Raw genomic sequence first — 20,868 nt, 5'->3', positions numbered from 1 at the left:
CATCAGCCCCCTTCCCTCACCACTAATTTCTTAGCTCCAGCTAACCAGCATCAATAGTTCCAGTAACACAAAGGTTTGCTTTAGTGGTTCTGGTATCTTGTTACTCACAGCTGATTCTTCAGCCCCAGCTAATCAAAACAACATAATCTTCACCATCAAAACATGTCCACTGTAAGAGTCTTTAATCTTCCCTCTGAAATTTCACAAGCCAGGGCTCCATCTTTTGCACTGTACTTAACATTGTCTTCCACGCTCCTACAGAACTTTCCACTGAGCTCTTAATATTCTAATGGCTTTTCTAGCTCAAAGTTCCAAAGTCCTTCCACAGTCCTCCCCAAAACATGGTCAGGTTGTCACAGGAATACCCCACTACACTGGTACCAATTTGTCTTATTCAGGGTTTCTATTCCTGCACAAACATCATGGCCAAGAATCAAGTTGGGGAGGAAAGGGTTTATCGAGCTTCCACTTCCATGTTGCAGTTCATCACTAAAGGAAGTCAGGACTGGAACTCAAGCAGGTCAGGAAGCAGGAGCTGATGCAGAGGCCATGGAGGGATGTTTCTTACTGGCTTACTTCTCCTGGTTTGCTCAGCTTGCCCTCTTATAGAAGCCAAGAGCACCAGCCCAAAGGTAGTACCACCCACAAGGGGCCCTCCCCACTTGATCACTAATTGAGAAAATGCCCCACAGCTGGATCTCATGGAGGCACTTCTCCAACTAAAGCTCCTTTCTCTGTGATAACTCCAGCCTGTGTCAAGTTGACACACAAAACTAGGCAGTCCACCTAGTTATAGATCTCCTGTGAGACAGGTAGTCTAATGGGGCAAGGGGGAAAGCATGCAAGTCTGCCATGGGTTCAGGTGGAGGTGCAGATTGGAAGGATTGTGGGTCTCATGCAGAACAGGACAGGTGGATGTGAGAAGGGAAGCTAACCAATTTGGTTCAGGAGTCTCAGGTCTAATGGAAGCTGGTATAGGGGCAATGGAAGAATGGAGATGACACTCGAATGGCATTCTTTTTTATTTTATTCGATATATTCTTTATTTACATTTCAAGTGATTTTCCCTTTCCTGGATCCTTCCTCCCTGAAAGTCCCATAAACTCTCATCCCTCCCCCTGTTCCCCAATCTACCCCTTCCTGCTTCCTGGCCTGGCATTCTACCACATTGCTTCACTGAGCTTTTCCAGGACCAGGGGCCACTCCTTCCTAGAGGGCATCATTTAATATGTGAATTGTTTCCCGGGTATTCCAAGCTTCTTTATACCACTCCTGGGCATATACCCAAAGGATTACCTAGCATGTATTAAGGATACATGCTCCACTATGTTCATAACAGCCCTATTTATAATAGCCAGAACCTGGAAAGGACCAGATGTCCCTCAACGGAGGATTAGATACAAAAAAAATGTGGTATGTGTACACAATAGAGTTCTATTCAGCGATTAGAAACAATGAATTCATGAAATTCTTAGGCAAATGGACGGAATTGGTGAACACCATCCTAAATGAGGTAACCCAGGCTCAAAAGAACACTCATGGTATGCACTCACTGATAAATGGACATTAGCCTTGAAAGGCATTCTGATCAGGGCAGCTTGGCTTGACCCAAAAGGGCTCAGCCAACTGGGAAGATGGGTAGGAGAAGGTAAGCTCACCTGTGTGGTTAAGGTGTCTCATGGGAGTGGAGGAGAGGTAGTAGGAGAATGGAGGTCCTCCTGCAAAGACAGGCTGTATGGTTCACGGGTCTGGTAGAGAAGAAGCAGCAGGGACATTCTTATTGCTTCTGTTGCATTGAACCTATCCCTGAATTTCTGAGATGAAGCCTACTTGACCATGGTGGATAATATTTTTGATGTGTTTGTGGATTTGGTATGAGAGTATTTTAATGGGATTTTTAAATCTATGTTCATAAGGGGAAATGTTTTGTAGTTCTCATTCCTTGGTGAATCTATATATGGTTTAGGAATCACAGTAACTGTGCTCTCATAAAAATAATTGGGCAGTGTTCCTTCTATTTCTGCTTGGTGGAATAGTTTGAACATTGACATTAATTCTTGTTTGAATGTTTGGTAGAATTATGCACTAAAACCATCTGATCTTGGGCTTTTATTTGGTTGAGCGACTTTCACTTACTGCTTTTATTTCACTAGGCATTGTAGATGTGCTTAAATTGTTTGTATAATTTTGATTTAACTTTGTTAAGTGATACCTATCAAGAAAATTATCCATTTCTTTTAAATTTTCCAATTTTTGGAGCACAATTTTAAAAAGTATTTCCTTAAGATTCTCTGGATTTTTCTCCATTGATAAGGCCTAGGTAAACTATTAGGGCTTTGAGGTAACTTCTGACCAGCCTACCATTATAAGGAAACTTTCTCATATGTTTTTGTTGTTACTAGGAAATTTTCTAATGCTAAGTTGATTACATACTCTGTTGTGTTCTGTGCCATCAGAAACAACCACAATAGAAGTCTACTTCGTATAGTTATCCACAATAAGCTTTGATTGGAACCAATCATCCAACAGTACTTCCTGCACCTACATTTAAGTGTGTATGCTATTTACTTTTGTAAGCTGACCCCGTGATGGATCCCAGTACAAGGGAGACACCTGCACCAATATAAGAAACTATTTGGAATAAGTCTTTAATTTTGAGTAGTGGGTTGAGTAAAGTTTAAGTTCCCAAGACTTCTCTGGGAACTGAGATTCAATTTAGCAGAAAGAAATATGTACTTGGGTAAACTGACATCCTGGTTAGCAATCTAAGACATGAATTTTGGACAAGGCAAGTGCAATGCCACAGTTGAATACCCCAATGAATGGGAACAGGATAAGTACACAACAAAGATACACTCCTAAGGAAATCCCCTATCTATAAGTCCTGATTGATGGAATAACTTGGCACAGATGTTTGTAGATACCAGATTTAAAATCCCTGTAGAAAATTAACACAATATCATGGTTCAGCTCTTGAGCCTGAATTCTGTCCCTCACTGATCAGTTTTGAAGTGTGGCATTCAGTTAACCACCCCAGTTGACTACGATCTCTGTCTGAGAGCTTTGGTTGGCAATTCCCAGACCCCAACAAATGTCTAAATTTATGTTCCCATTTTTATTTCTAATTTTATTAATTGGATTATTCTCTTAGCCCTTAAGTTATTTAGGATAAGGGTTTGTCATTTTTATCTATTTTCTCAAAGAGCAAACTCATTTGTTCTTTGTATTAATTTTTTCTATTGCATTCAGCCCTGAGTTTGATTATTTCTTTCCATCCACTTTTTATGATATTTTCTTTTATTCTACCATTTCATGTTTGCTCTTATACAGCTAATATTAAATCTCTATAATTTTTTATCCAGTTACTTATTGCTATTAATTTGCTTCTTAGAACTGCCTTCAATTTGTCCCATAAGTTTGGATATATTTTGTTTTCATTTCAACTCAATTCTAAAAACATTATAGAATCTCTCTTAATTACAATATTGACATTTTTCATTTAATGAATAGTTCAGTTTTCATGAGTTTATAAGCTCTCTGTGGCTTCTCTTCTTGATATGCAGCTTTGCTCCATGGTAGTCAAATAGGATCCAGAGTTTTATCTCAATTTCTTTAAACCTGATGAGTATGTGATCAATTCTAGAGAAAGTTTTATGAACTGTTGAAAAGAGGTATATTGTTTTTTATTTAATGTGAAATGCTGTATAATATTTTCTGTCATTTTAGTTTATGATTTAGTTTCACTCAATTATTTCTCTGTGTAGTTTTTTTTTTTTTCTGGATGACAGAACTGCAATATCCACTTGCTAGATCTTCCTTTGATAATTATTTACCATGATTCCTCATCTCCTCTGATCAGTTTTGATATGAAGTATAATTTTGTCCGATACAAAAAATGGCTATACTAGCTTGCTTCTTGGGTTCATTTGCTTAGAATAGCTTTTTTTTCATACTTTTACCCTGAATATACACACACACACACACACACACACACACACACACACACACACACTATGACCAAAGCATCCAGACAGGCATAGCACTGGAGGATCTGGGAGCTCTAAATCTTCATCTGAAGAAAGCCAGGAGCAGACTGTTCTCAGGAAGCTAGGAGGAGGGTCTCAAAGCCCATGCCTACAGTGACACAATTCCTCCAATAAGGCCACATACCCTTCAACATGGCCACTCCTCCTAATAGTGTCCCTTTCTGATACAAGCATATTCAAAACACAAATTGATGCTCAATTGTGTTTCATAAATGTAGTAGAATAGAACTTGTGTTTGAATCAATTCTACAGTGTATTTTATAGTCAGGAAGGAGGGCATTAAGACCATTGATGTTGAGAATTGTCAATGTACAACATTTGTTGATTCCCATTATTTTATTTATGTAGTATAGGTTTTTTTCTGACACTCTTTTGATATTCTAATATTATTTATTCCATGTATTTTCTCTGGTGGGTTTCAACTTTTCTGCTTAAATTTTTCCCAGTTCCTTCAGTAGGTTTGTCTGGTTTTATAGAGACTGCTAAAATATACTTTTATCATGAACTGCCTATTTTTACCCACTATTGTACATGACAGTTTTGTTGGGTAAGGTAGTTTTGTCTGGCATCTGTGTTCTCTTAGAGTTTGTATAACATTTGTCCAGAGCCCCTTGCTTTAAACGCCTCTATTCAAAAGTCTGGTATTATTCTAATATGTTGGCCTGTAGAATTTATTTGCTGATTGTTTCTGGAACCTTTTAATATGTTTTATGTTCTGCATATTTAGTTTAGATTATTATGTGCTGATGAGAGTTTGTTTTCTGTTCTCATATATGTTGGTGTTCTCTATGCTTCTTGTACCTTAATAGGCATCTCCTACTTTAGGTGAAGAAAAAATTCTACTTTGTTTTTTGTTAGATATATTTGCTGTGCCTTTGACCTAGTTAAGTTTCTTTCTTCAATTACTAATATTCATAGACTTGGCTTTTTCTTGATACCCCAGTCTTCTAGATGTTTTAAAAACATTTTAACACCTCATATTTTAAAATCATTTTATTTGGCTAGGGTATCTCTTTCTTCTTTCTTAACTTTCATGCTTGAGATTTTCTCTTCCATCTCTTCTATCCTCTCGGTGAAGCATGCCTCTGAGTTTCTTGTATGACTTCCTAAATTTTTAATTTCCAGATTTCTTTCAGTTTAGATTTTCTATTGATTCTATTTTTACTTTTACTTCTTGAAATACTTTCTTAATTTTAATCTACTGTTTGTGTTTTCATAGATTTCATTAATGGATTTATTCATAGCCTCTTTAAAGACTTCTAACATATTTGCGATACCTATTTTGAAGTCTTTATTATGGGTTTCAGATACATTGCATTTCTCAGAGCCTAACAGAGTAGGCTTGCTGTACTATAGTGGGTACACAATTGTCCTGACTGTTATTGATTTTGTTTTTATATTGGGTTATGGGCACCTGGATTTAGGCTGATTCTAAATCTAGGTGCTAATATTTGCTCTTGTCTTTGTTGGTTGGGTGTTATGTTTTTCAGTTTCTGTTTGCTTCTCTGATTTAAAGGAGAATGTCATTTTTGTGGATGATCTGGGAATAAATTATTGTGATATCCTGCCAGTTGCGGCCACTGGGGTTCCTAGTAAGAATGTGTTTCTGGCTCCTGGTTGGCATCATCCTTCTTGTCTACTTCTCCACCTGGGCCAGATCAGTGGTAGATACCCTCCCACACCTTACAGTCTCCTGCTTCCCAGGAGGTCTGCAGTAGACCAAAAACACAGTGAGACTCCCACCCAAACTTCCATGCCAGTTATAGACTCATAAAGCACAGTTGACTTGGGACCTACCTGACCTTCTGAGGTCCATCTTCTTTCCAGTCTACTTCCCTACCTGGGGCAGATCTGTGGGCCAACACCCTCCCACTGCCCATAACCTGCCTGTCTCCTAAGAGATATGAAGTAAACAGGGACACAGGACATCTGCCTTAAGAATCTGCCTTGTTTGTACCTCCATCTGGAACTAGGATACATCTTGCCCCTGGAGCCCAGAACCTGCCTGTCTCCCAGGAGGTTCACCCTAGCCGGGAACACAGAAGGTATGACCTAACCAGTGACATAGAGGTGTTCTCTAACTGAAGTTACAGGAGGACCCTACTTAACAGAGAAAGTATTGTCTGCCTTCCAGGAGACCATCTCTATCCCAGATCACAGAGCTCTACCTGCCTCCAAGGAGGTTGGCTCCAGTCAGAGACACTCAGGACAGTTTATACTAGACCAAGGGCAACCTTAAGAACATAAGCTACTGAACCCAATGCAATTCTTCATGATCAGAACCCACTTCTCCCATCATAGCAGGCACTGAATACCCTAACATTGCTGAAAATAAAATCCTGTCTCATTAAGATGATGAAGCTTTTAAGGATGATATAAATAACTCCCTAATGAAAAACAGGAAAACACAGGCAACAGGTAGAAGTCCTTATAGTGGAAACAAATAAACTCCTTAAAGAAATTCAGTATAACAGAATCAACAATATGAAAGAATTAATCAAAATAGTTCCAGACCTAAAAATGAAAATTGAAAAAATATCAACAAAGAAAATACAAATGGAGGCAACCCTGGAGATATACAAATTAGGATAACAGAATACAAGAGATAGAAGAGAGAATCTCAGGCATGAAAGATGCCACGGAGCATAAGGACATATGGTCAAAGAAAATACAAAATGAAATAGCTTCTAACCTAAAATGTCCAAGAAATTCAGGACAAGATGAAAAGATCAAGACTAAGAATGCTAGTAACAGAGGAAAGTGAAGATTCTGAGTTTAAATGGCCAGCAAACATCTTCAACAAATCATAGAACAAAATTTCCCCAACCTAAAGAAAGAGATTGTCATAAATGTACAAGAAGCTCACAACACTAAACAGACTGGACCAGAAAAGAAAATTCTCCTATCACATAATAATCAAAGCACTAAATACACAGAACAAAGAAATAATTTTAAAAGCTTTAAGGGAAAAATGCCAAGTGACATGTGAAGGCAGATCTATCAGAATTATACCAGATCTCGCAATAGAGACTTTAAAGCCAGACCATTGGGTACAGATGTCATGCAAACCATTAGAGAAAATAAATGCTGGGCCCAGTAAAATTCTCAATCACCATAGATGCAGAAACCAAGATAGTTCATGAAAAAAAAAAAACAACTTTAAACAACATATTTCTACTAATCTTGTCCTACAGAGGATATTGGAAGGAAAACTCCAACCCAAGAAGGGCAACTACACCCAAGAAAACAGGAGAAATTAGTCATCTCAGAACAAACCCTAAAGAGAGACTATGCATACTTAATATCACCTCCAGCAACAAAAAAGAGAGGTACTAGCAATAATCTGCCTTTAGTATCTCTCATTATCAAAAGCAAATTTACACAATAACTTTCCACAAAGCCAGCCCTACAAATGATAATAGATGGAATACCTCAAAACAAGGAGGGAAACTACACACAAGAAAAAGCAAGAAATTAATCTTCTTTCAACAGACCAAAAAGTAGATAACCACACAAATATAAAAATTAAATCAAAAATAGCAAGAAGCAACAATAACTAGAAGGACACTTCATACACATCAAAAGAAAACTCTACCAAGATGAGCTCTCAATTTTGAACATCTATGCTCCGAATGCTAGGGCACCCACATTCATAAAAGACACTTTACTAAAGCTCAAAGCACACATTATACCACATGCAATAATAGTGGAAGACTTCAACACCCCACTCTCATCAATGGACAGATCAGCAAAACACAAACTAAACAGAAATACAGTGAAACTAACAGAATCTATGAACCAAATGGATGTAACAGATGTCTATAGAACATTTTATCCTAAAAAAAAAGCACATAGCTTCTTTTCAGAACCTCATGGTACCTTCTCCAAAATCGACCATATACTTGGTCACCAGACAGACCTCAACAGATATAAGAAGATTGAAATAATTCCATGCAACCTATCAGATAACCATGGATAAGGCTGATCATCAATAGCAAAACAACAGAAATCCCACATACACATGGAAACTGAACAACACTCTACTCAATGATAATGTGGTCAAGGAAAAAATAAATTAATTAAAGACATTTTAGAATGTAATGAAAATGAAGGCACAATGTACCCAAACTTACTGGGCACAAAGAAAACATTGTTAAGAAGAAAACTCATATCTCTAAGTGCCTCCAAAAAGAAACTGAAAAGTGCATACACTCAGAGGTTAACAGCACAGTTGAAGGCTCTAAAACAAAAAGAAGCAAATACACCCAAGAGGAATAGATGTCAGGAAATAATCAAACTCAGGGCTAAAATTAACCAAGTAGAAACAAAAAGAACTATACAAAAAAATCAACCAAACCATGAACTGGTTCTTTGAAAAACAACAACAACAACAACAACAACAACAACAACAAGATAGGTAAACCCTTAGCCAAACTAACAAGAGGGCACAGAGAAGGTATCCAAATAATCAAAATCAGAAATGAAAAGGAAGACATAAAAAATACTGAGGAAATCCAAAAAATCATCAGATCCTATGAGAAAAGCCTGTATTCAACAAAAGTGAAAATCTAGATAAAATGAACAATTTTCTAGACAGATACCAACTACCAAAGTTAAATCAGGATAAGATAAATGACCTAAGCAATCCCATAACCCATAAAAATTATATAACCCAGAAATGAACCTATACACCTATCATCACTTGATCTTTGGCAAAGGAGCTAAAAACATCCAGTGGAAAAAAAGACAGCATTTTCAAAAAATGGTGCTGGGTCAACTGGCAGTCAACATGTATGCAGAGAGCCTTATTGAGGTGCCTTGCCACCTGACCACCTGACAGGAACTTGACATCAACCAATATGAAGTTCCTCTCCCAGCCTTTGAGCAGGAAGTCCTGGGTCAGCCATAAGGTAAAGCCTATTGTTCTTCAAGGATCTGCAGTCTCTTGGGAAACACTAGCCACCTGTGGAGCAACTGAACTGATTCTGCTGAGAAACTTCCAGACTTTTTCCCCTGCCTATATATATTGGGAGTTCTTCATTAATCTTTGAGACCTTGAATAGCAGGTGTTATCTTGGTCTCCATCTCTTTTTTGCCTTCCCATATATGCCCAGCTTCCCTTCCAGGTAACCTGTTCAATGTAACTGTGGGCAGTTACACATGTAGAAGGATGCAAATTGACCCATTCTTATCTCCCTGTAAAAATCTCAAGTCCAAGTGGATAAAGGACCTCCACATAAAACCAGATACACTGATCCTAATAGAAGAGAAAGTGGAAAAGTACATGGAGCACATGGGCACAGGGGAAAATTTCCTGAACAGAACACCAATAGCTCATGCTCTAAGATCAAGAACTGTCAAATTGGACCTTATAAAATTGCAAAGCTTCTGTAAGACAAAGGACACTCTCAATAGGACGAAACAGCAACCAACAGATTGGGAAAAGATCTTTACCAATCCTACATCTGATAGAGGACTAATATCCAATATATACAAAGTACTCAAGAAGTTAGACTCTAGAGAACCAAATAATCCTATTTAAAATGGAGTACAGAGCTGAACAATGAATTTTCAGCAAAGGAATACCAGATAGCTGAGAATCACCTAAAGAAATGTTGAACATCATTAATCATCAGGGAAATGCAAATCAAAACAACCCAGATATTCCACCTCACACCAGTCAGAATGGCCAAGTTCAAAAACTCAGGGTACAGCAAATGTTGAAAAGGATGTGGAAAAAGAGAAATACTACTCTATTGCTGGATGGGTTTCAAGCTAATAAAACCACTCTGGAAATCAGTTTGGTGGTTTCTCATAAAATTGGACACAGCACTACTTGAGAATCCAGCGATACAACTTCTGGGCTTATACCCAGAAGATGCTCCAACATGTGATAAGGACAATGCTCCTCTATGTTCATAGCAGCCTTATTCATAAAAGCCAGAAGCTGGAAAGAATTAAAAACAGTGAATTCGTGAAAGTTTTAGGCAAATTAATGGATCTAGAAAATATCCTGAATGAGGTAATTCAATCACAAAAGAACGCACAAGGTATGCATTCACTGATAAGTGGATATTAGCTCAGAATTTCCAAGGTACAGCTTACAGCCCACATGAAGCTCAAGAAGAAGGAAGACCAAAGTGTGGGTACTTCAACCTTTATTGCAAAGTGGATCAAAATACCCATGACTCACAGCCAACCAATAGAATGAGCATAGGGTCCCCAATGGAGCAGCTAGAGAAAGGACCCAAGGAGCTGAAATGTTTTGCCATCCCATAGGAGGAACAACAATATCAACACCCAGGCCCCACAGAGCTACCTGGGACTAAACACTAACCAAAGAGTACACATGGAGGGACCCATGGCTCCAGCTACATATGTACCAGAAGATGACCACTTCAGAGATCAGAGGAGAGATCATTGGTGCTGTGAAGGCCCGATTCCCCAGAACAGGGGAATGCAATTCAGGAAACTGGGGGGAGGAGGATGAGCAAGGGGAGGGGTATGGCATAGGGGATTTTTGGAGAGGTAAGGCAAAATGTAAATAAAGCAAATATCTAATAAAAAAAAAAGGGGGGATGTTTTTTGTTCCTTGTTCTTCCCATAGCCAGAGGCTACACCTGAAGCTCTTTTGACTACAGATGGTAAGAAGGGGACCCTCTTGGCCATAGGAGACAAATCTGAGGTCTCATTCATCATTGTGTCATGTGCCAGACATTCTTAGGTAGGAACTGGATATCTATAGTTCTTTGTTTGAAGGAGGAAATCATAGCCCCCTTTGCACAGCAATGGACTACACATGAATGGATTTGATTCTCACTTCTTCAGAGAGAATAATATTAGTCTTGCACGATCTGTGGTTGCTTTAGTCAGAAATGTAAGGACTTAGGTCCACTTTCAGAGAAACAAAAAGTTTGATGGTCTTTCCAAAAATAAGTACTTGAAACCACTTTGGGAAAAGGGGGAAGGTCTGAAGTAGGCTTAGTTGTAGGAGGGAGTTCTGATATTCTCTTCAATTAGGTAACAGGGAAGAAGGAAGCACTGGATGCCATATAAGAAAGAAAACTTTGAGACCTTGTTGTGCAAAGTATGAGTTAGAAAATCCTTGATGAGAAGGAGCAAGTGTCATACAACATCCTTTTAAATATTAATGTCCCTGTTACCTTATTTGGTGGAGGAAGGTCCCACCACTGCTCTTAAGCTTCCAACTTTTCTTTAGTTGGTAGACGTTCCATAGCTTATGTTTAGTCTGAGGATTTCAAGTAAAAACCCAAGACTTTTTTCAAATAGCCTGGATGTCTTTCCCTGGATAGGGTGACTCCTTCAGTTTGTCTTAATATATTTATATATGAGCTGCAACAATGGGTCCACTTGATTTCTAGTGATTATATAGAAGAATATAACAGTTAATAATTCTACACATAGTACCTGGGACTTCAAGCCAGAGCTTAACAACATATTTTCCTTGCCATCATGATAAACAGTGAAAGACTTGACTCTCTATTACATAGCGTATATACATTGGAAGCCAAAGACATAATGGAATACTTGAGGATACTAGGCATGACACAGAATTATGCAAACAAGCATGTCTAATGTCTTCTTGGGAATAAAGTAATATGTGAGTTTCCTTGAGAAAGATAGAGGTTCATAGTCTCCTTTGTGGAGATGGATAAGAACCAAGGACACAGTTTTAACGAAGGAAATGTCAGCCTCATCCATGGTGTTCTCATGACCACTTCAATAATCGAGGAATCTGTGAGATATCTTGGGAACAGGGGAGTTCTGTGAACATCTTCTCAGAATGGAAAGTTTTGAGTAAAATTTCCATAAAGGATAAATCTAAATATCTTGGTTCATATGGTGGAGGACCCCAGTCATATTTGGAGATAAAGAAATATCCAGTTTAACAGTGATCAGAAGGGGAAAGTCTCAGGATTCCTTGGTACTGGAGGAAGGTTCTGGCTCTTCCTCACTAGCTTCCAACTATTTTACACAAATATGCATACACTGTATGAAAACATTGTGGGTCGAGGCAACTGACACAACAGTATTACAAGAGAACATGTGGATATGCAGTTACTGATGTTTCATCAGGTTTGTGGACAGCTGCACATATCTGTGATTAAATTCTAGGAATGATGCAACTTTGATGACCAACATAGAAACAGATTGCATAAAGGCTGATTTCAGCTTTCTATATTCTGTCCAATGATCTAAAACCAGAGAAATGTAAGGAGCCATTGTTTGCATATGTGTTGTATGGATATGTTTGTCAGAGGGGATAGCTTCAAAGCAATCTTAGTTAATAGCAGCATGTATGAAGCATGTGCAAAAGTGAATCTCTTGTCTTTCTTTCCTCATAAGTTTGGACTTGAAAATGTGGATGTTCGAGATACCCCTTGGACACAGGGAGTAGTTTTGTGAGCTACTTCAACAGTGTTTGATTTCCCAGGTCCCCTTTTTCAGAAACTAAAGGTCTGTTAGATGCTCTTTTGTGCAGAATGAGTGGTATAATGCTCCCATGGCCTGACAATCCTTCAGGAAGAAAAGAGTCAAAGTAACTTGATGGAAATGCAAATATTATATATACATATATACATATATGTATGTATACATATATATATACATATATACATATGTACATATATATGTACATATGTATATATGTATATGTATATATATATACAGAGAGAGAGAGAGAGAGAGAGAGAGAGAGAGAGAGAGAGAGAGAGAGAGAGAAATATTTAGGTACCAGTGGGCAAATAGAGTCTGGAACAATGTTAGTGGTAGGACTTTCTTGACATCTTGTACAATGTACTGAGAAAGAAGAGGTTAACACCAGAAAAAGTGGATTCTCTGAGGCCCATATAAGAGAGGACAGCTTGGAGTCTATCTTAGTTAGGGCTCTGTAGTGTCAATGTCTAGTGCATTAGAGTCCCAAGGGTAATATCACATTGATCGGGACTCATGGAATGCAGGGTAACTATGCACCACTGCATAATTTATTGAATGTTCCAGCATATTTTATAGGCAAGAAGAATAGATATGTTCTATAGCTTCTAATTCTCAACAGATTCTGTTTCTCAAGCAATAGTTTATCTAAGTTCAAGGTAACCCAAACCTTTCAGACTGAGAAATCTGTCAGCAATACAACTCTTCTATGTGTTGCACGGTTTATTTCAAATAATGTAAGATTCTCATGAGAAAATGATGATGGAGGCTACTTCCTCGGGCATAAATCTTACTTACATTTGGATTCTCTGCTGAAAAAGTATGCTTTCTTATTGTCCCATTGTACTGCCTTCTTGAAATGAAGCTGTGTGTCTAAAGTTCCATTGTTCAGAGAAAAGAGAATGTAGCCATCTTCCTTGGCAGAGTATGTATGTCTGAAGTTCTTCACTGCAATGCTTTTGAACCTACATTTTACCTTAGACTAATGAAAAATCAGGGACCATTTATTTAAAATAATTGCCCGAGGCTCAATCCATAATATCAGGAAGTTGTATGGGTCTCCCCACTTTAAAGGAATATCCAAACCTCCTTTGGACAAACTGGAATAACTGCAGCTCCCTTTGCTTCAATGGGAAGTTCTGATGCCTCCTTAATCAAATGTAGAAGGAGTGAGTACCTTAGGGAAAAGAGGAGGTCGTGATGTGCAAGGGAGAGGAGAGATGATTGGACTGTTAAATGTCCCATAGTAGTCTGATAAAAATTAAAATAACTACCATAGCTCACATGGTCCTAATATTGCTTCATCTTCTTATTATACTTCACAGTTTAGGGCATCTTTATCTTTAGCTGAATCTGAAAAAACTAAGTATCAATACCAGAATACATGAACTGCTTGGGGGGTATCCCAAGCATGATTTCCTCCTAATAATCATGTTTGAACAACCCAAACTGAGACAGATTGATGATATCATAGCACATCAGGTGACTTTAATTGAGAAAAGTGAGTTTCCAGGATTTGCTTGATCTTGATTTCTGTGAATTCTAACCAAAGGGAGCAATAATCCCTGATCAAAGATGCAAAATCCCATGGATTCTTTCCCAGGTGGGGATATTCTGAGAGCCCATTGGATCAAATATATAATTTTTAATGCCTTAGTCTTAAGAGGAAGAAAATTTCTAAAGTTTTAGAAAGGAGAAATATCCTTGATCCTGTTGAACAGAAGAGAAATATCCCAGTTTACTTTCTGTAGAGAAGAATGATACAGGCACTGCACACCTCTACTTCTTCAGAGAACTCTATAAAATTTTTATGTCTGTCAATAAGGGTTTGATAGCAATCTGAGGTTTCTTCTGACAGGTTGGTCAAAGTCCCTGGATCTGTTCCCTACTTAAAATTATAGTAATCTACACAGATACTGAAGTGGAGGACAGGTACCTATCTTGTGAGCAGCTTAAAGATAAATGGCCTTGGATCTTGGATCCAGGCTGAAATATTTTAATTGACCTTGAATTTGAATAGAGTTCTCAGCTTCCTTCCTTCCTTCCTTCCTTCCTTCCTTCCTTCCTTCCTTCCTTCCTTGCTTCCTTCTGTCCTCCCTCCCTATTTCTTTCCCTCCCTCCCTCCCTCCCTCCCTCTCTCTCTCTCTCTCTTTCTTTCTTTCTTTCTTTCTTTCTTTCTTTCTTTCTTTCTTTCTTTCTTTCTTTCTTCCTTCCTTCCTTCCTTCCTTTCTTTTGTACTTTCTTTCTTTCTTTTGTTCTTTCTTTCTTATGCGGATTATTAAAGTGTATTCCTAACCAATACAGTCTGAGGAATGAACTCTTTTCTTTCTTAATGGGATGGTAGATATGATTCAGCCCTTAATAGAAAGAGAATCTCCTGTGATACACTCATAGGGCATAGGGTCAGTTCTATAGCTTGCTTCATCAGAGAGGCCCATCACATACTCCTGTAGACATAACAACTCTAAAGTATTTTGAATCAAAGACAGTATGTTAGAGCAGTGCCCTGCCTTTGGCATACCATTAAATCAGGGGCTATTATAGTTAAAGAAAATAAGTCTAAGGATCTCTTCAGAATGTATTCAATTGGTGTCAGCCAACTTGCAGTTGTAGGTTAGTTTATTTCTAGGGGGCATATCTAAGACTTGATGGAGTTATTAGCTGGAGGCAGAAATTTTTATGGTTCTAGAATGACAGGTCTGGATCCCCATTGTGACGTCAGACATTCTATTGCACATTGACTCTTAAAATACGGTATTTGTGGCCTTCTCAGGACCTTGAGAGGGTCTTAATTCCTTTGCTTACCAATCATATATCTCAGAATCCTATCAGACATTGAGGGAGTGTGTGACACCCTTGTTCTGAAGTGGTAAGTGTGAAGTCCATTTGAGTAATTAGTGAATGTCTGAGGGTTCCTGGCTCTCAAAGGAAAGGTGTGCCTATGTTTCACTGAACACCAGGGTTTATCTGACACATCCAATAATGGGTTACCTGGAAGGGAAGCTGGGGATGTATGGGAAGGCGGCAAAAAGAGATGGAGACCAAGACAACATTGCTGTTCAAGGTCTCCAAGTTTAATGAAGAACTCCAAATATATAGGCAGTGGAAAACCCTACCCCCAAAGGCTGGAAGCTTCTCCACAGAACTGGCTAGGTTGCTCCACAGGTGGCTAGTGTTTCAGGAATCTGCAGGTCCTTGAACAATGGGCTTCACCTCAGTCAGAGCACTCCCTCCTAGGTGGAGGGGATTATGGCTAACACAGGAGTTCCTGCTCAAAGGCTGTGAGAGGAACTTCACATTGGTCAATGTTTAGTTCCTGCCAGGTGGTATGGCATCTCAATAAGGCAATCTACAGCTCTTGGAGTAATTGGTAAGGCACACTTTTTTTATAGAAAGATATGATTGTGGCTACTTAGGCTATTAAGGAAGATCTGAGGATTCCTGTTTCTGAATAGACAAATCAGAAGACCCTTGTTTCATACAGTAGTTTGTAAAATTAATGGTTCTGAAGCAGTAGGTCTTAACCCAACTTGACAATGACTGGAATGCATTTGGCTTCCTGGTTTAGACAGAGTATACCTGAGGGAAGTCCACTTGAGCCCTTGAGAATGATTTAAGCTCTATTTCAAGTACTAGGAAAATATGAGTCTTCCTAGTTCTGCAGGAATACATCTTAGGCCAGATGGTAAGAAACACAATTTAGAGAATCCTTGAATAAAATGAGAATGGTTTAGGTTTTCAGGCCAGAAATGATTATGAAACATTTCTTAGAGGCAGAAAATCTAATATTATGTTGGGGAAAGCACAAAGGTCAAAGCATCTCATGCATAGCAGGGGAAGATCAAGAGTCAGTTTGAGGAGTACAGAAGACTTCAAATTTTTCTTATCCCATCTTCATATAACATCTATATCATGCAGGCCATCCAGCAGTGTAATCAATCTCCAGCATGCTAGGAGGAGGTTCATAGTTCGTCTTCTGATAAATCTGCTGCCTCCTTCTGAACGTGAAGGACATGGTTTCTTCATTTCTGCTGATCAATTTAAAGCATATTTCCTGTATTTAGGGCTTTGCTGGCTAGTCTTAGGCTCTAGGAACTCAGGCACCAGGTTACTGTTCTTTGGACAGAGCTTATGAGATTAGTAGATCACAATAAGAAGAACTCAGTGCACCATAGATAGAGGGATTTGATTTGTTAGCCATTAGGTCACATGAAGTAGCTCTAGGTCCACAAGAGTCAGAAGAAGAATATATTCTCCTCCATGGGAATTACTGTATAGCATGTCCTTCTAGCCATAAATTTTGAGCTATTCTTAATGAGAAATGGAATACCTGTCATTCTTTCAGTCAGAGGATCCTATCTGATGCAAATCTGAGGCAACTAGAAATGGAATTCATATCTTTGGCAGATGGTTGATAAGAAGCAAAAGTTCTAAACTGTTGTTCACATGGGGCACAAGATGGGAAACATGAGGGTGGCTTGCAGATAAAAGGAACTGAAGATACCATGGTAAGAGAGTGCATGGCCCATGTTCTTCTACTGAGATAGGCTGCTTTATTGGCTTCATTTCACAGGCTGGGAAGCTCTTGTGCCTCCCTGGGAAGAAAGGGTAATTAAAAGGCTTGACTAAAGGGAAAAAATCTGGACTCTTTTGTTACAAGGAGCATCTCTGAAGCCCAGTTTGTTAGATGGGATATTTAAGAGGACCTCTCTTTTAGCCTGAAACATTCTGAAGTTGTATGAAACAATGGGTCATATCTAATGTCCTTATGGTGAGATTAGTGGAGTCTGAGGCCACATTGGTCAGACTGAGAAGATCTGAAAACTTTTTTAGGGAGGATGATAGAACTAGCGCTCCCCTTTGGCAGTGGGGTCCTTTGGAGACTGCAAGGGAGTTAATGTGAGTATTTTTAGGCTCCTATGACAAAGGGTTACAATGGAGGACCCAGGTTCATATTGGAAATCTGTGTCTCTCCCTTGGTATAAGATGGAAGATCTCAGGTCTCCTAGTTGTGATATATGTCTCAATTTTTCTTAGATAACAGGGAAGGACTTGATACTCCCTCTTGGAATTGGAACACATATGAGTTCTCCTGATACAGGAAACAAAGCTCTGACCCCCTGTAGCACTAAAGGAAGGTTTCTCTTTTTCCTTCAGAGAAAGAACATGTTTTTTTAAAAAAATTTTATTCAATATATTTTTTATTTACATTTCAAATGATTTCCCCTTTTCTGGTCCCCCACTCCCCGAAAGTCACATAAGGCCCCTTCCCTCCCTCTGTTCTCCCACACATCCCTTCCCACTTCCCTGTTGTGGTTTTGTCTTATACTGCTACACTGATTCTTTCCAGAACTAGGGGCCACTCCTCCGTTCTTCTTGTACCTCATTTGATGTGTGGATTATGTTTTGGGTATTCCAGTTTTCCAGGCTAATATCCACTTATTAGTGAGTGCGTGCCATGATTGATCTTTTGAAACTGGGTTACCTCACTTAGTATGATGTTCTCCAGCTCCATCCATTTGCCTAAGAATTTCATGAATTCATTGTTTCTAATGGCTGAATAGTACTCCATTGTGTATATATACCATATTTTTGCATCCGTTCTTCTGTTGAGGGATACCTGGGTTTTTTCCAGCTTCTGGCTATTAAAAATAGGGCTACTATGAACATAGTGGAGCATATATCCTTATTAAATGCTGGGGAATCCTCTGGTTATATGCCCAGGAGTGGTATAGCAGGATCTTTCGGAAATGACATGCCCAGTTCTCTGAGGAACCGCCAGACTGATTTCCAGAGTGGTTGTACTAATTTGCAACCCCACCAGCAGTGGAGGAGTGTTCCTCTTTCTCCAAATCTTCACCAACATCTGCTCTCTCCTGAGTTTTTAATCTTAGCTATTCTGACTGGTGTAAGGTGAAATCTCAGGGTTGTTTTGATTTGCATTTCCCTGATGACTAGTGAAGTTGAGCATTTTTTATAATGTTTCTCTGCCATCCGAAGTTCTTCAGGTGAGAATTCTTTGTTTAACTCTGTACCCCATTTTTAATAGGGTTATTTGGTTTTCTGGGGTCTAACATTTTGAGTTCTTTGTATATATTGGATATTAGCCCTCTATCTGATGTGGGGTTGGTGAAGATCTTTTCCCAATTTGTTGGTTGCCGATTTGTCCTTTTGATGGTGTCCTTTGCTTTACAGGAACTTTGTAATTTTATGAGATCCCATTTGTCAATTCTTGATCTTAGAGCATAAGCTATTGGTGTTCTGTTCAGGAACTTTTCCCCTGTACCGATGTCCTCAAGGGTCTTCCCCAGTTTCTTTTCTATTAGCTTCAGAGTGTCTGGCTTTATGTGGAGGTCCTTGATCCATTTGGATTTGAGCTTAGTACAAGGAGACAAGGATGGATCAATTCGCATTCTTCTGCATGCTGACCTCCAGTTGAACCAGCACCATTTGTTGAAAAGGCTATCTTTTTTCCATTGGATGTTTTCAGCCTCTTTGTCGAGGATCAAGTGACCATAGGTGTGTGGGTTCATTTCTTGATCTTCAAACCTGTTCCATTGATCCTCCTGCCTGTCACTGTACCAATACCATGCAGTTTTTAACACTATTGCTCTGTAGTATTGCTTGAGGTCAGGGATACTGATTCCCCCAGAATTTCTTTTGTTGTTGAGAATAGTTTTAGCTATCCTGGGTTTTTTGTTATTCCAGATGAATTTGAGAATTGCTCTTTATAACTCTGTGAAGAATTGAGTTGGGATTTTGATGGTTATTGTGTTGAATCTGTATATTGCTTTTGGCAGAATGGCCATTCTAACTATATTGATTCTATTGATCCATGAGCATGGGAGGTTTTTCCATTTTTTGAGGTATTCTTCCATTTCCTTCTTCAGAGTCTTGAAGTTCTTGTCATAAAGATCTTTCACATGTTTGGTAAGAGTCACCCCAAGATACTTTATACTGTTTGTGGCTATTGTGAAGGGGGTCATTTCCCTAATTTCTTTCTCAGCCTGCTTATCCTTTGAGTATAGGAAGGCCACTGATTTGCTTGAGTTGATTTTATAACCTGCCAGTTTGCTGAAGTTGTTTATCAGCTGTAGGAGCTCTCTAGGGGAGTTTTTTGGGTCACTTAGGTAGACTATCATGTCGTCTGCAAATAATGATAGTTTGACTTCTTCCTTTCCAATTTGTATCCCTTTGACCTCCTTATGCAGTCTAATTGCCTGAGCTAGTACCTCAAGTACAATATTGAAAAAATAAGGAGAAAGGGGGCAGCCCTGTCCAGTCCCTGATTTTAGTGGGATTTCTTCAAGTTTCTTTCCATTTAGTTTGATACTGGCTACCACTTTGCTGTATATTGCTTTTACTATGTTTAGGTATGGGCCTTGAATTCCTGTTCTTTCCAAGACTTTAAGCATGAAAGGATGCTGAATTTTGTCAAATGCTTTTTCAGCATCCAATGAAATGACCATGTGGTTTTGTTCTTTGAGTTTGTTTATGTAGTGGATTACTATGATGGATTTCCTTATATTGAACCAACCTTGCATCCCTGGAATAAAGCCTACTTGATCATAGTGGAGGATCGTTTTGATGTGTTCTTGGATTCGGTTGGCAAGAATTTTATTGAGTATTTTTGCATCTATGTTCATAAGAGTAATTGGTCTGAAGTTCTCTTTCTTGGTTGGATCTTTGTGTGGTTTTGGTATCAGTGTAATTGTGGCTTCGTAGAAGGAATTGGGTAGTGTTCCTTCTGTTTCTATTTTGTGGAATAGTTTGAAGAGTGGTGTTAGGTCTCCTTTGAAGGTCTTATAGAATTCTGCACTGAAGCCATCTGGTCCTGTGCTTTTTTTGGTTGGAAGGCTTTCTATAACCCCTTCTATTTCTTTAGGGGTTATGGGACTCTTTAGATGATCTATTTGGTCCTGATTTAATTTTGGTATTTGGTATCTGTCTAGGAAATTGTCCATTTCCTCCAGATTCTCCAGTTGTGTTGAGTATAGGCTTTTGTATTAAGATCTGATGATTTTTTTTAATTTCCTCAGTTTCTGTTGTTATATCCCTCTTTTCATTTCTAATTTTGTTAATTTGGATAATTTCTCTCTGCCCTTTGGTCAGTCTGGCTAAGGGTCTATCTCTCATGTTGATTTTCTCAAAAAAACAGCTTCTGGATTCATTGATTTTTTTGTATGATTCTCTTTGTTTCCACTTGACTGATTTCAGCCCTGAGTTTGATGATTTACTGTCTTCTACTCCTCCTGGGTGAATTGGCTTCTTTTTGTTCCAGGGCTTTCAGGTGTGTCCTTAAGAGGCTGGTGTATGCACTCTCCATTTTCTTTTGGAGGTGCTCAGGGCTATGAGTTTTCCTCTTAGC

Source organism: Apodemus sylvaticus, chromosome X, assembly GCF_947179515.1.
Source record: "Apodemus sylvaticus chromosome X, mApoSyl1.1, whole genome shotgun sequence".
In the NCBI taxonomy this organism is placed as follows: Eukaryota; Metazoa; Chordata; class Mammalia; order Rodentia; family Muridae; genus Apodemus; species Apodemus sylvaticus.
The sequence above is the reverse complement of the archived record's forward strand: the minus strand, read 5'-3'. Positions refer to the sequence as shown.